The sequence below is a fragment of the Schistocerca cancellata genome, chromosome 7, assembly GCF_023864275.1.
Source record: "Schistocerca cancellata isolate TAMUIC-IGC-003103 chromosome 7, iqSchCanc2.1, whole genome shotgun sequence".
Lineage (NCBI taxonomy): Eukaryota > Metazoa > Arthropoda > Insecta > Orthoptera > Acrididae > Schistocerca > Schistocerca cancellata.
This window is the reverse complement of record NC_064632.1, coordinates 54,107,367-54,122,290: the sequence shown is the minus strand read 5'-3', so window position 1 is coordinate 54,122,290 and position 14,924 is coordinate 54,107,367.

Genomic DNA, 14,924 nt, shown 5'->3' with positions numbered 1-14,924 from the left:
TAGGGTGGTAAGCCTGCCTCCAATGAGAGAATGAAGTGTTTTAAGCACTTGGTCCCCAGTTTTTGTGAAGGATCTTGAGTTAAGGGCGGTTTCTATGTCCACGAGTATCGTTTACAGGCCGTCCTTATTCATGTTGCGGCGCCCTAGCACTTTGCGGAGACACCGTTTAGTCGAACCAATCAACATTTCCCTCTATCCTCCCTGACGCGTCTTTTTGAGCTGAAACGACGCGAGCTGCAGCGCAAGTGACTGTGGAAGGGCGAACCCAAAAACATACAAGGGCATCAGCATTGATAGTTAGAGACTATTTAAGTTCAGAACAACAATTACTCAATCTAACTGTTTTAATGATTACAATAAATAACGAGTTTCATATAGCAATCAGTGAGAGTTTCATCAACTGGTATCGCCGATCAGGAAAAGAGAACATGTGTACTCAGTCTGCCCCTTTATGCCAAAATTAATATAATAATGTATCTCATAGAAATATTAAAATAGTATTGCAAAGAAAATCTGAAGGGAAACCATAGTCATGTTGAGACAGCACTTGACCACAGAGGCTCAAATAATTATTGTTCTCCCTGTACAAATAATTAAAGTTTATAAAAGTCATCTAAAAATTAAGAACTAATATATATGACAACTATAAAATAGTTAAATACAACCTTCCCTGGGGGGAGGGGAGGGGGCAAATAGCTGCTAATTTTCCCATGTCTATGACCAAGTTGTACAGAATCAAATTAAAAATAATTTCGCACGTGCAAGGCAATTAAATGCAATTCCTCCAAAATTTACCTAAAGAGGAAATACAGAAATAAAAGAACGATTAATAAACGTTAATAATAGAAGCAACCAATCTCAAAGGGAAACTACTGTCGTGTCTAAATGAATCTAAACCAGTGGTTCCCAGCTTGGGGGTAATTACCCTTTGAGGGATAAAATGAAATTTTCTGAGGGGTAAAAACTTAAACGATTCGATTCAGTCACGAAACTAAATTATTTTCAAAAGATCATTACCATTATCACAGCGCGGCCTCTCCCACCGGAGGTTCGAGTCCAGCCTTGGGCATGTGTGTGTGTGTGTGTATGTTCTTAGCATAAGTTAGTTTAAGTAGTGTGTAAGTATAGGGACCGATGACCTCAGCAGTTTGGTACCTTAGGAATTCACACACTCGCACACACACACACACACACACACACACACACACACACATACACACACCATTACCACAATTTTGTAAGACTCTAATATGGGTTATCTTTAAATTTTCGATAATCACTTTTTCTCAATTCGTAGGATTAATGTGGTGGAGCTTACAGTACCTCCCATAGTCCACCCACTACTCACGTATGCTGTAATTTGTCCCGTACACTGCTGATAATAAGAGAGAAATTTTCGTGACGAATGGTAAATATCTCAAGAAAATATCTTCTCCAAGTTATAGATAGTACCTGCTGTAGTCCAGAAAATGCTTCATTACTCACTTCGAAACAAATTAAATGACAGCACGATACAGTAGTAACTACATACGGGCTAGTATAGTGCTGTACACAGTCTTATTATTCTTATTATTATTATTATTATTATTATTATTATTATTAGAGTGATTAGACACAAAGTATTAAAAGCCTGAAGTCATCCAATTTCTGCCAATTTAGAAGTAAGGAATGCAGCAATGAAGAGATTTACGAAGTGCAGTAAATATAGTGCACATATGAGAACTTCTGTGATTTTATATGGGGTGGCAGAGTGCAGGTCAAACAAGTGCCGCAATGGAGAGGAGTAATGTAGGGGAAGTCTGTTTTGCAACAAGTGTCTACCCTCACTGTGGATAGTTAACTTTCTTATCTGAGAAGGAGTTGTGGATAGCACTTACGATGCACCTCGGATTCATCGTCATTTATTCTAACATACATACAAACGCACATACACACACACACACACACACACACACACACACACACACACACACACACAGAGAGAGAGAGAGAGAGAGAGAGAGAGAGAGAGAGATTTTTCATCATTTTAAAAATGATCTGTGCACCGTTCAATCTTTCGACCAACTTTGTTGTATGGGAGCGAGAACTGGGTGGATTCAGGTTACCTTATCAACAAGGTTGAGGTTACGGATATGAAAGTAGCTTGGATGATTGCAGGTACTAGTAGATGGGAACAATGGCAGGAGGGTGTCCACAATGAGGAAATCAAAGAAAAACTGGGAATGAACTCTATAGATGTAGCAGTCAGGGCGAACAGGCTTAGATGGTGGGGTCATGTCACTCGAATGGGAGAAGCAAGGTTACCCAAGAGACTCATGCGTTCAGCAGTAGAGGGTAGGAGGAGTCGGGGCAGACCGAGGAGAAGGTACCTGGATTCGGTTAAGAATGATTTTGAAGTAATAGGCTTAACATCAGAAGAGGCACCAATATTAGCAGTGAATAGGGGATCATGGAGGAATTTTATAAGAGGGGCTATGCTCCAGACTGAACGCTGAAAGGCATAATCAGTCTTAAATGATGACGATGATGATGATTAAAATGATTCTACACTTTAGTTAGATGCTGAAGTTGTGTTAATGTGGCGAAGGGGACAACAGACGCAAGGGGGGGGGGGGAGGGCGGTGAGGGGGGGGGGGGGGCTAGCTAATGTCAGATTGCACTCAGGGGTAATGGTCTAAGAAAGGTTGGGAACCACTAATCTAGACACTAGCTTACCTAAAACATAGGACTTCAGTTCTTACAATTTTCCAGCCAGGGAAATGAATTACCAGATTATTCTAACGTTCAGTGTGAAGGTGAATTAGCCTTGCACAATGGGATAAAAACATGTCAATTTGCCCTTTCAGGCTTCAATTACTACTACTGAATTAAAAAGAATTACAGCAAAATATCACAAGATATAGAAATTTAGGCCGCGACCCCATCAGTAAAGTAGAACAATCACTCTCGTTTCCAGGCGAGATACCGCGACGGTGGCACACGTAACAGACTTGGCGGCAGAAACCCAAGAAGCCACGTCTGTAACAGACTAAGATTGGCCATAAGGAAATGCACTATGTGATCAAAAGTATCCTGACACCTGGCTGAAAATGACTTACAAGTTCGTGGCCCCCTCCATCAGCAATGCTGAAATTCAATATTGTATTGGCCCACCATTAGCCTTGATGATAGCTTCCACTCTCGCAGACATACGTTCAATCAGGTGAAGGAAGGTTTCTTGGGGAATAACAGCCCATTCTTCACGGAGTGCTGCACTGAGAAGAGGTATCGATGTCGGTCGGCGGGGTCTGGCACGAAGTCGGCGTTCCAAAACATCCCAAAGGTGTTCTGTAGCTGTCAGGTCAGGACTCTGTGCAGGCCAGTCAGTTACAAAAAAATGGCTCTGAGCACTATGGGACTTAACTTCTCAGGTCATCAGTCCTCTAGAACTTAGAACTACTTAAACCTAACTAACCTAAGGACATCACACACATCAATGCCCGAGGCAGGATTCGAACCCGCGACCGTAGCGGTCGCGCGGTTCCAGACTGTAGCGCCTAGAACCGCTCGGCCACTCCGACCGGCCCAGTTAGTTAAGGCGATGTTATTGTCGTTTAACCACTCCTCCACTGGTCGTGCATTATGGACAGGTGCTCGATCGCGTTGAAAGATGCAATCGCCATCCGCGATTTGCTCTTGAACAGTGGGAAGCAAGAAGGTGCTTAAAACAGCAATGTAGGCCTGTGCTATGATAGTGCCATGCAAATCAACCAGGGCTACAAGCCTCCTCCATGAAAATCAGGACCACGCCATAACACCACGGCCTACGAATTTTCTGTTGCCACTATACATTCTGGCAGATGGCGTTCACCGGGCATTCGACATACCCACACCCTGCTATCGGATGGCCACATTGTGTACCATGCTTCGTCGTCCGTTGTGGCCGAGCGGTTCTAGGCGCTTCAGTCCGGAACCACGCGGCTGCTACGGTCGCAGGTTCGAATCCTGCGTCGGGCATGGATGTGTGTGGTGTCCTTAGGTTAGTTAGGTTTAAGTAGTTCTAAATCTAGGGGACTGATGACGTCAGATGTTAAGTCCCATAGTACTTAGAGCTATTTGAACCATTTTGTACCGTGATTCTTCACTCCACACAACGCTTTTTTACTATTCAGTCGTCGAATGTTTCCTCTTCTTACACCAAGTGAGACTTCGTTTGCCACTTACCGGCGTGATGTGTGGGTGATGAGTAGCCGCTCGACCATGAAATCAAAGTTTTCTCACCTCCCGCCTAACTGTCACAGTACTTGCAGTGGATCCTGATGCAGTTTGGAATTCCCGTGTGAGGGTCTGGCTGGTGTCTGCCTATTACACATTGCGACCCTGTTCAACTGTCGGCGGTTTTTGTCAGTCAACGGACGAGGTCGGCAAGTACGCTTTCGAGCTGTACGTGTGCCTTCACGTTTCCACTTCACTATCACATCGGAAGCAGTGGACCTGGGGATGTTTATTAGTGTGGAAATCTCGCGTACAGACGTATGACACAAGTGACATCCAGTCACCTGACCACGTTCGATGTCCGTAAGTTCGGCGGAGAGCCCATTCTGCTCTCTCATGATGTCTAATGACTACTGAGGTCGCTGATATGGAGTACCTGGCAGTAGGTGGCAGCACAGTGCACCTAATATGAAAAACCTATGTTTCTGGGTGTGTCCGGGTACTTTTGATCACATAGTGTGGCAACAGAATGGATCTAATTCAGTTACATACACACAGAGCAAGACAACAGATTTATGAAAGTATTGGTGGGTACGTAAGAAAATCGAGGGCGGGAGCGGACACAAGCTTTAGTGAGCGCAGGCACGTGGCTGCCGGTCACACAGAGACCTAGCAGATTGTCATGACACATGTACACAAACGCAGCGCAATGGCTTAACAGCTAGAATAAATAAACCGGGCAGGCCGGTGTTGCGAACGCAGTAAAAAGCTCAGAGCAAACTACAAGCCGACGCGTGTATCCAACCCAGCGCCCGAATTAGAAAATTTATGGCAAACAATAGATTAAAACACCAAAATCCACACTTGACATTAAAAAAAGTAAAGCAACCAGAGTTCTGGTTTGAACTCATCGTGCATGTCACAGATTTAAACATACGTGAACAGCAATGGCAGCGCGGTCTGAGGCACCTCGCAACGGCTCGCGCGGCTGCTCCCGTCGGAGGTTCGAGTCCTCCCTCGGGCTTGGGTGTGTGTGTGTGTGTGTGTGTGTGTGTGTGTGTGTGTGAGTGTGTGCTGTCCTTAGCGTAAGTTAGTTTAAGTTAGATTAAGTACTGTGTAAGCCTAGGGACCGATGACCTCAGCAGTTTGATCCCATAGGAACTTACGGCAAATTTCCAAATTTCCGGACAGCAATCACTCTTTAGGTTATCGAACGGTCTTTAATCGCAAAACATACCTTCATCGTTTCAGCAAATTAAGAAAATGACGACAGGCGGATTATCACTGTAGTTTAGCACGTGGAGTACAGTTTAAATTAGGAACAAGACAGCGAGCTGCGGCACGTGGTCACATTAGAGGTTCCAAACACAAAAGTGTATCAGAAATACGTTGCACCTGCAACATTTAGTTCTCACCATGGTCACATGAGACAGGAACTAGCCATCAGCAAGTGACGAGGTAAGAAAAGAGCGTCCGGCGGAACGCACTTCCCAGGGAAGAAGCTTGCTGGCCCCACTGCACGTCCACTGCTTAGCCGCGGCAATGCGGCCCCGCAAGAGCACCACTCCGGCTCTCGTTGTACGCGCCATCACCTTGTGCTGAAACCAGCACAGACTAGAAATGGGCAAAACTGTTCTTTTCAGAGATCGGATCAGAACTGTTCACTCCCTGAAGTGAATTAGCTCTTTTTCATGACTCACCACTCATTTACAACAGAAAATAAATGGAAGGCACATTGCCCTTTAAACTTGGTTTATTCCAGTACTATACCTGTATTTTGATCTTATTTGATCCTATTTTGAAGTAACACAGATAATGAGTAAGAATTTTGTATTGTTTATTGAAATTTCCACGATATGACAAAGTTTTTGATTATTGATTTATTTTGCACTATCATGGTTTTTTGGGTGATCGGAAAATGTTGTAACTTGAGATTTATATTAACAATATATTTGGCTATAATGTATTAAAATTTCATTAACCTCATACAAATACATCGCAAGCCATATATTTTTAAAGTGAACGTTTCCTTCCGAAGACGCCTAAAATCGCAAAATCCGTACCAGAATAAGAAAAAAAAATATAAATTTCACTGTAAAACGAAAGTGCTGCATATAGCCTTACGCAGAATAAAACAAGTAAAATATTGGTGTATCACATTTTGCGATACGTTTATCGGTTCGCTCGTAATTAAAGCGTAAATTCGAGTGTCCATAATAAAAATCCTATAGTAAGAGGAGTCATCAGGAACCTAATCTAATCAGTTTAAACAAATAAAAATAAAATAAAAACAACTGATGTATACATAACATAATAATGTAATATACATAGCGGTATTACTACGAAGAACAATATCCAGTGGGGACGAACTCCGATGCAGAGGCGCTGAGTCGAGCAGGTCGAGCCGCGAGCTGTATTACTGCGTGTGCTGAGACCGCAGAGACCAGAGTGACACCTGAGTCGCTTTGCTCGACGCTCTGGCTAGAGTCGAGACGGTGGGGTGAGCGTTGAGCGGGCGAGTTCCAAGGGTGGGGGGAGTGGTGAACTCACCCGCTCCGAGACAAATCGTCTGTTCCCTTGCGAGCAGGTTTTTGCAAGTAGTTCCTATGTTATCCTCTAGGTGGCTCTCTGTCCTGTTGCTCGCATCAACTGCCCAGAGGGCAGGACGTGCTACTGATACGATCGCCGACAGAGTGCGATGCGAAGTTAAGCTGCGCCAGACACTGCGCACGGCAGACGACGCACAGAGACGGCACGGCATATGTGAAACACAAAATCCAATGGGGCACTGCACAATGCAGGCAGCCAAGGTAGAAGCAGGGCAGAGGCGCTGGCTGTGTTGTGTGGCGTGCACTGTGCTCTGACCAGCAGAGGCACTGCTGATATGCTCCGTCTCTCTCTCTCTCTCTCTCTCTGCCGTGAGAAACGTTTGGAGCTACCGTTCTTTTTTTCTGAATCACTGATTGTTCACTCCTTTGAAAGATTGAACTCTATGAATTAGTTCAAGAGCGGATCCCCCATCCCTAGTACAGACGTCTGCCGTTAACCGTTCTTTAACTGCCCGCGGCTCGAAGTCACACCTCCAAGTTGGGCGAAAAAGGCCAGCAGGCCGCGCTGCCGCCCAGTCAAAAGGGGAGCGGAAGAAAGCACAAACGTGTAAATAGATGTATGGCTGGCGAGAGACTCGGCTCACTCCCCACTCTGCCACTCGTGGCACTATGTTTCCATTTGATACCTTGTTTCGCGACGAACTGGTGTGTCTTATTAGCAGGGGGATGGAAGTCCGTATGAAACCTGGTAGTCAAGGGAAGGCAGGATTCGGCTACGATTGTGGACGGGGCTGTAATCAGTTACTATTGGCTGCCTTTTACAGCTACACATATTTATTTTTAAAACAGTAATTCCAGACCAAACAATAAATAAAAAATACCACATGTGATTAATGAAGGAATAAACCACTGTGTAAATAATAGTGTTTTCACTGCGTTACAATTTAGCAAATTACCGTAAAATACAGATACAGATAATGTTAAAAAAAAAAAAAAAACAAGCCACTGTGATCATGGCTGAAAGTCTTACACGGCAAGAATGGCAATAAATTAAGAATGTTTAAGAACTCGCTACACTTACAGGTATTGAAATATTAAAAAGTAAGTGGCCACAAACACAGTAGAAGGTATCAGATGCCAGGAATGGCAGTAAATAATGTTTTAAGGCTTACAGCTAAAATACAAATATCAAATTATTTTTTCAATGCACACAATCATGGCTGAAGGCCTTACACGCCAGGAACGGCAATTATATAAAAAATTTACAAACCCGCTGTAAAACAGCAAATACAAGCAAAAGTTAATTAAAAGAAACAATCAACTGACCACCAAACGGGTGAAATAAGGTGATGGTAACCTTGTAACACAACCCTTACACTGCTAGATTTATTCCAGAAGGCGACCGGAACTGTCAACTAGACATACATAACCTTTAATGTAGGCATTACAAAGTATGCTAATAAATAATACAATAATAAAACACAAGGATCAGTCACAGACGCAGTAAATAGTAATAAGAAGTCGAGGAAAGCTAATCAGATCCTCTTTCCCCAAGCACTCCACTCGCTGCTCTTCGCCTCGGTGACACTACGAGCAGCAACACGAACCCAAGTCACTAGAGAATCTCGAGATGTCACGATGGTGGAGGTTTCTCTACTTGCATTGAAATGCACTCATCTTACAGCCTGCAGGACCGGTTTACGACGAGGTCGTGCACCCTCGTGACCACAGCCCTTCGCGGTAGCAGTCTCGCTTCCCACGCCCGGGTTCCCGGGTTCGATTCCCGGCGGGGTCAGGGATTTTCTCTGCCTCGTGATGGCTGGGTGTTGTGTGCTGTCCTTAGGTTAGTTAGGTTTAAGTAGTTCTAAGTTCTAGGGGACTGATGACCGTAGATGTTAAGTCCCATAGTGCTCAGAGCCATTTGAACCATTTGACCACAGCCCTTCCATCCGTCAGTCCATGCGTGTCGTCAGCGGTCCCGGCGTGTTCTGGCACTGCACGGACCTGGCTGCTACTGACTCCCCAACCGAACTGCCACACTCACAAGACACGGAAAAACAACGACGTAGCCCCAAAGACAGGGCAACAGTTACTACATATCGATAACCGCTGCTGCTGCCACTAGCGGACAGGCAACGCTTGCGAAACGAGTGGCGCCATTCAAAACGAGAAGAAGACAAGCAACCACAACTATGCCAACTAAAGGATACTGATGTGTTGGCAGAAGAGCCGACACCGTGTTGCTAGAGGAGGCCGAAATGCACGCGTTTAAGCTCACGCAGACTGGCGTGAGGTCTGGAACAGTTAAAGGAGTTGAGTCTAATAAATAAAGTACGAAGATCTTGGAATACTTAACTTTAATCCATAATTGGAGAACATCGCTCTTCTTGATAAATTATATAATCTCAATATAAACTGGTCATGGCGCCTTGCTAGGTCGTAGCAAATGACGTAGCTGAAGGCTATGCTAACTGTCGTCTCGGCAAATGAGAGCGTATTTGTCAGTGTAGCTTCTCTAGCAAAGTCGGCTGTACAACTGGGGAGAGTGCTAGGAAGTGTCTCTAGACCTGCCGTGTGGCGGCGCTCGGTCTGCAATCACTGACAGTGGCGACACGCGGGTCCGTCGTATACTAGCGGACCGCGGCCGATTTAAAAGCTACCACCTAGCAAGTGTGGTGTCTGGCTGTGACACCACAGATACGGTCTGGCCTCTAACAGAGGGTGGAAACCTACAAAAAGCACCAACGCAAACCACAGCACGGCTCACCATATTTCTCTTAGTTTTCCGTTAGTTACACGGAAAGTTTGGGTGCTCTCACTGTAAATAGTGTGTGGAATGCCACTCCAAGCTATAAACCTTTGAAGGACTGATGCGAATCGGTCCGTTGTTCAGTTGGTGGTTAGTTGCAAATGGGCAGCTCTATTTACAGCTTGGATGATTAACAGACTGTAACATTTATAGCGATTTCTGTTTTTCAGATTTCACTCTGTCAGCTGGTAGTGGCCAGCGATGGTATGTGCAGTTTGTGATGTTACAAAATAAAAATGATGTTGTTATTCAATGGAAAGTTGAAAATTGAGATTTAGCTTACTGTTTTATCAATCACAATTGGCGTAAGAATCATGGATTGACCATTGTCATAAAATATTGCATTATTAGATGTGATTAGTTTTTACTTGCAGTATCGCGTGGCTTGAGGCAGTCACAACTAGCGGGCTATTGATTAAGAAATCGCATTATCATCTTTCTAATTACTTCATGATCGTAGATACGATCATACCCGGTTGTGAAGTTATTGTTATGACAAAACAATTTCCTAAGGGACCAGAAAGTTCTTAAGGGCGCAAAAACAACTGTAACATCACACAAAAGGGAAATTCAATATTAAAGCTGATGCAAGAAGACGATAAAACAGTTTTCTTTTTATCAATGTAACACGCACATTGGACTGCTGATCTTGGTATCTGTAATATTAGCAAAATGCATAATTAAAATGAAAATAATACTGAGGAGATAATAGAAATGAGCACTGCTAAATGATTCAGTATTCCCAGAACAAATATTTATTATAACTAAAACATATATCGTACCTTAAGCTTAATACTACAATGACGGTAGGTTTTTATTGTCGTATCATGTCCATTGAGCGCACTTTTATATAGCCATTGTCTTCTTTGTGTCGCTCGTGCGTCGTCACGGTAAGTTATAACAGTTCTTTACACTTCACTCAAACTTAGACATAACACGTTTATATACTTTTAGTAAAAATTAGATTAGACTACCACAAATCTGCGTCCGTCTTACTCGAGAAAAACAGTACAAGTCTTTTTAGCGCTCAAGGCTTCATTTGTTCTCCACCGAACAAAATAGTGAAGGATCGCATATCTATCCGTATTTTTCTGTTTATATTGCCGCCCAAAGACGACGAATTACATTATTTAGAAAATTCCACCGTCGCCATGCGACGTCTCATTATACATTAATCATTATTTATAAACAAGTATTTGCCTTCTGGCTGAAAGTATTAACTACTCGTATTTGCTGTTTTAATGAAGTCAAAAATAGCGAATATCACATTGCCTCCCATGAGGAGAGAGGGAATGCCGAAGGATTACCTCGATCCTCATGTCCTCATGAGATATTCGTTATTTTTGGTGTGACATTTACATAATGTTACTGGCGTACAAAGTACATAAATTGAAATTACATTTATAAACATATATCAGATATTTATCATTTTTCAAAGTAAAGTTTTTCATTCTTTGTTCATCAGTCACTTCATTCTATAATACGAAGATTAACATTTATGTGCATATTTAAGTTTGGTCCATATTTGCTTATAACAATAAGTGAACGTTCATTTCGCACTTCAGGGGATAGCATTCAGAAATTACTTTCTCTTGAGCTTAACAACTAATACCTGAGTACAGTGAGTGCTTATTTTCACTAAACTAGAGTGGACAATGTTCGAGCATCTGTTGACTCATTGTGGTTCAATTACAGTTTAATAACGTAGCACTACACTTCGTGATGCTTTTACTTTCTGTGTTAGCTGTCTACGGCGTTCATCATGCAGTACATCTGTCCTTTCCACTGTGGTGCCAGGAATTCAAGTGGCTTCCCGGGTTTTTATTTACAATATGAAACAGAAGAAGTGGAAAATTATTAGTATAACTTACAACCTATTGGATACATTTGTTAAGGATCGGGACTGGTCTGGGGTTTAGGGTCTTCCCATAGTGCACATTCATTTTCTTTGTCCATCAAGAGACAGGATTATAATTCATTTTGAGCAGTGTTCAGGAGTGCCGGTATTAATGGCTTTAAGGCCTGAGTAATCTAACAATCTACTTCTCACTCATCTTAACTTCAACTCAAGAAAATTGCTTAATTTACGTATGAAAATATAGTCACACAAGTGTGCAAATGTCTTTCCTCCAGTATGTACGATTGAAGTCATGGCGGTTAGCAGTTTAAAGTTTGGATTGTTTCGTCACCCACACGTCAGCCACTCACAGCGGCTGCACAGTGTTGCGTGAGCTCCAATACTCAGTATCCGTTCGCGCTCAGGCTGTAACAGAGCTGCTGGTCGTCGATTGCTCCTTTTTTTTTGTGAACTTCGTATCACACGAGTGCATCGATACAAACACCTCGCGCGCGTTTTCCATCGGAGGAGCCGGACACTGAAGCTGCCTCCATACTTCTCTGTCAACTGCCTCCCATGAGGCTCACAGGTAAGCGACGACGAATGTTTTAGCTGTCGCTGCACTTAGAACAACACTGAACTTTGCGTTGCACCTGTTGTCATAGCCTTGACTTCTTTTTACACTTGCAGTACAACACTACCACTAATATACAGTGAACAGTTATTTTTATTATGCACGTCGCACTTTAGTGTGCATCTACACACAGCATTCGTGCTTAGTTCCTTCGCCGATAGAGTTCATTTACAAAACAGTCAATTTTGCAGGTTTCCTCCACTGGTATATTCTACTATTTACAAAAGATCTCTTACGAGCTAATATTTACAATTAATGGTCACTCCTCTTGTTAAGTCCAGTGAACAACTGCTTTATGAATGGACTCTTTATATCTCAAGGTTCACTTTCACTAGTGAACCTAAAAATATTCAAACTTTCTTTTAAGGGCTCATCTCCTCATTATGAAAACTACAGATTTCGCAACACTCTACTACTTAACGAGTACGCATTTAACGTTGAATCTCCTTTTTTTTGTGCTTTCCTTTGTGCTTGCCAAAAATTTTTTTTTTATATTTGACGGCAGACTGGATAACAATAGGTCTCCCTCTTCGCTTCATGTACTCAGCAATCGTTCTCTGTTAAAAAAAATAAAGGGTAACGCGTGTCTACTATTTTTCGCATGAATGGAATTACCGACAGTTCACTGGGTTTACGCAACCGATACATAACAAACATTACCAAAGCTAGCGAAGTTCATCACGCTACGTGTCTCATTTCTCATAAGCACTGCTTTGCCTCGAAGCACACGTGCCTTTTACAAGTCGATCCTTGGTCTGGGTTTATGAACCAGGATCAAAAGGAACGGGCACAAGGAAAATGGCTTTCATAAGAGGAGTGTCTTAGGAGACATTTTTGCAATAAAATCTGCATGTAAATAAAATTATCATAATAAACATAGGCACATATATAAATTTGAACCTCTTTCATTACAGCATGCTTTGCTACTTCTACGTCTTACTCTGGTTATAGTCAATATTAAGTTTAAATATCACTGCATTGCTTGTTCTTTAGATTAGCCTTCAATTAGAGTATTGAATGGTCGCTAGATTACACTACAAATCTTCTGAAGATCTTTACTTGGACTTATTTATGATACAGGGGGCTTGCTGTGTGGTTATTTAGTACCTTGATTCTACTGAAATCAGTTCGTCAGCTAACATTCCTCATATACTCTTTACATTGGGCTCAGATCACAGGGAAATAGTTTACTTTCATAGCAATTAATGGCCTCGTGGAGTACTTACGCTACTTTATTGATGCTTCATGGTTTGCCTCTATTTGTACTGTATTTCACCTAACTTAGTTTACTACAGCTTATTGTCTCCTTGCGTGAACACATGTGGGTTACCACTTGTTTTTCCATTTAAAAGCACGCTTTAACTGAACTTTAAGCTATTTCTTCTACTCCTGTCCACTGTCTGGACTGTTTGAACATGTACCTTTTTTTTTTTTTTTTAAGCAGGTATTTTGGGCTCTTACGACAGAACTTCAAGTACTTACATTACTAAATATAAATCTATAAATCTTCTTGTACCTTGAGAGAAGTGCTTATTTACGCATCCTCCTCCATTTCTCACCTTTACATATTTATATAGCTCCGGGCAATTGCCTCGCAAGCACATTTTTTTTATACTAACTTAAAGCTAAATTGAAATTCTTTCTGCAACTTTAATTTCCTGCTTCAGCTTGTTGAAGAAATATCAGTTCATATCCATCACCATAAACAATTTTTCCATACATAGCATTTAATACTTAAAGTTTACATGTAGTAGCCGTTACCATGTAGTCAGTGCGCTGTTCAACACAATACTTATCATTAACAGTTCACACAAGGAAATTTCCAGTAAGCAAGAGGCAAGAAACCAAAACAGATCCTATCTGCAGTTGAGGCTGTGTCTGTAAACTAACTCTCTGTTTCAATGGACCAATCTCTTCCGGTATGGAGCAACCCTGAATCGGCAATGATAAAACTTTTGAAACAGAAGACACCTGTCTGAAGAGACATGATGACATCACATTGATGTTTGCTCCTGTATCAACAATGGCTGTGACAGGAATGTTGGCAATAGAAATCTTAATCGAAGCCTGGACCTGTTCATCATAAATGTCATTAATGTCTTGAGCTTCTAGGTCAGGTGCAAGGTCATCTCGTAAGTCGGTCTCATGGTCGTACCGTATCGCATTAACATACTCAGAATCAGAGTATTCGTTAGTACCCCCACTGGAACCGGCAGCGACCTCTAGGAGGCTGAAAGGCGCTGCCTCTAATTTTCCGCAGGATGTTTAACCTGTTTGTCATTCATGGCCTTAAGTGTTTGTTCCGTTTCATATTGGTGCTGGTTATGTGGTACAAATGCCGGTGTAAAGGGGTAAAATCCACTGGGTGCATTCACTTGTGAATAGAATACTTGAGACGGCTGCTGTCGCCCGATCTTTTGGTTGCCGGCAAAACCATTTCCTTGTGAAGGAAAGTTCGCATTTGGTGCCGTTTGAAAATTGTTCCGCGGTCCTCTATCCTGTGAAAAGTTGTTCTGATGTTGTGCTGGGTGGCCTCCGCCTTGCCCATGCCACTTGCTATTTTTCGACCTATAACTTTGATTGTACACTGGCCCATTTGAAAAATTACCACTAGTTTGTGGAGAATTTCCATACTGCTCAGGCGCAGAATTGAAGGGTGGGTTTCCGTACTGATGTTGTACCTGGTGGTTGTAAATTGGGTGGTATCTCTGCTGATTACTGTAATTGGTTTTCTGCTTCCGTTTAAAGTTATTGCCGTTTGCGTTTTCATAACCGCTGGCAGGTTGGTACCCGCGATTACAGTAGCGCACTCTCTCCTTTGGCGCATTGTTGTCCGCGTGCGATGCATTCTGCTGGCTGCCAGGGAAGAATTTGCCACTGCCAACCTTGGAGCGCACATCC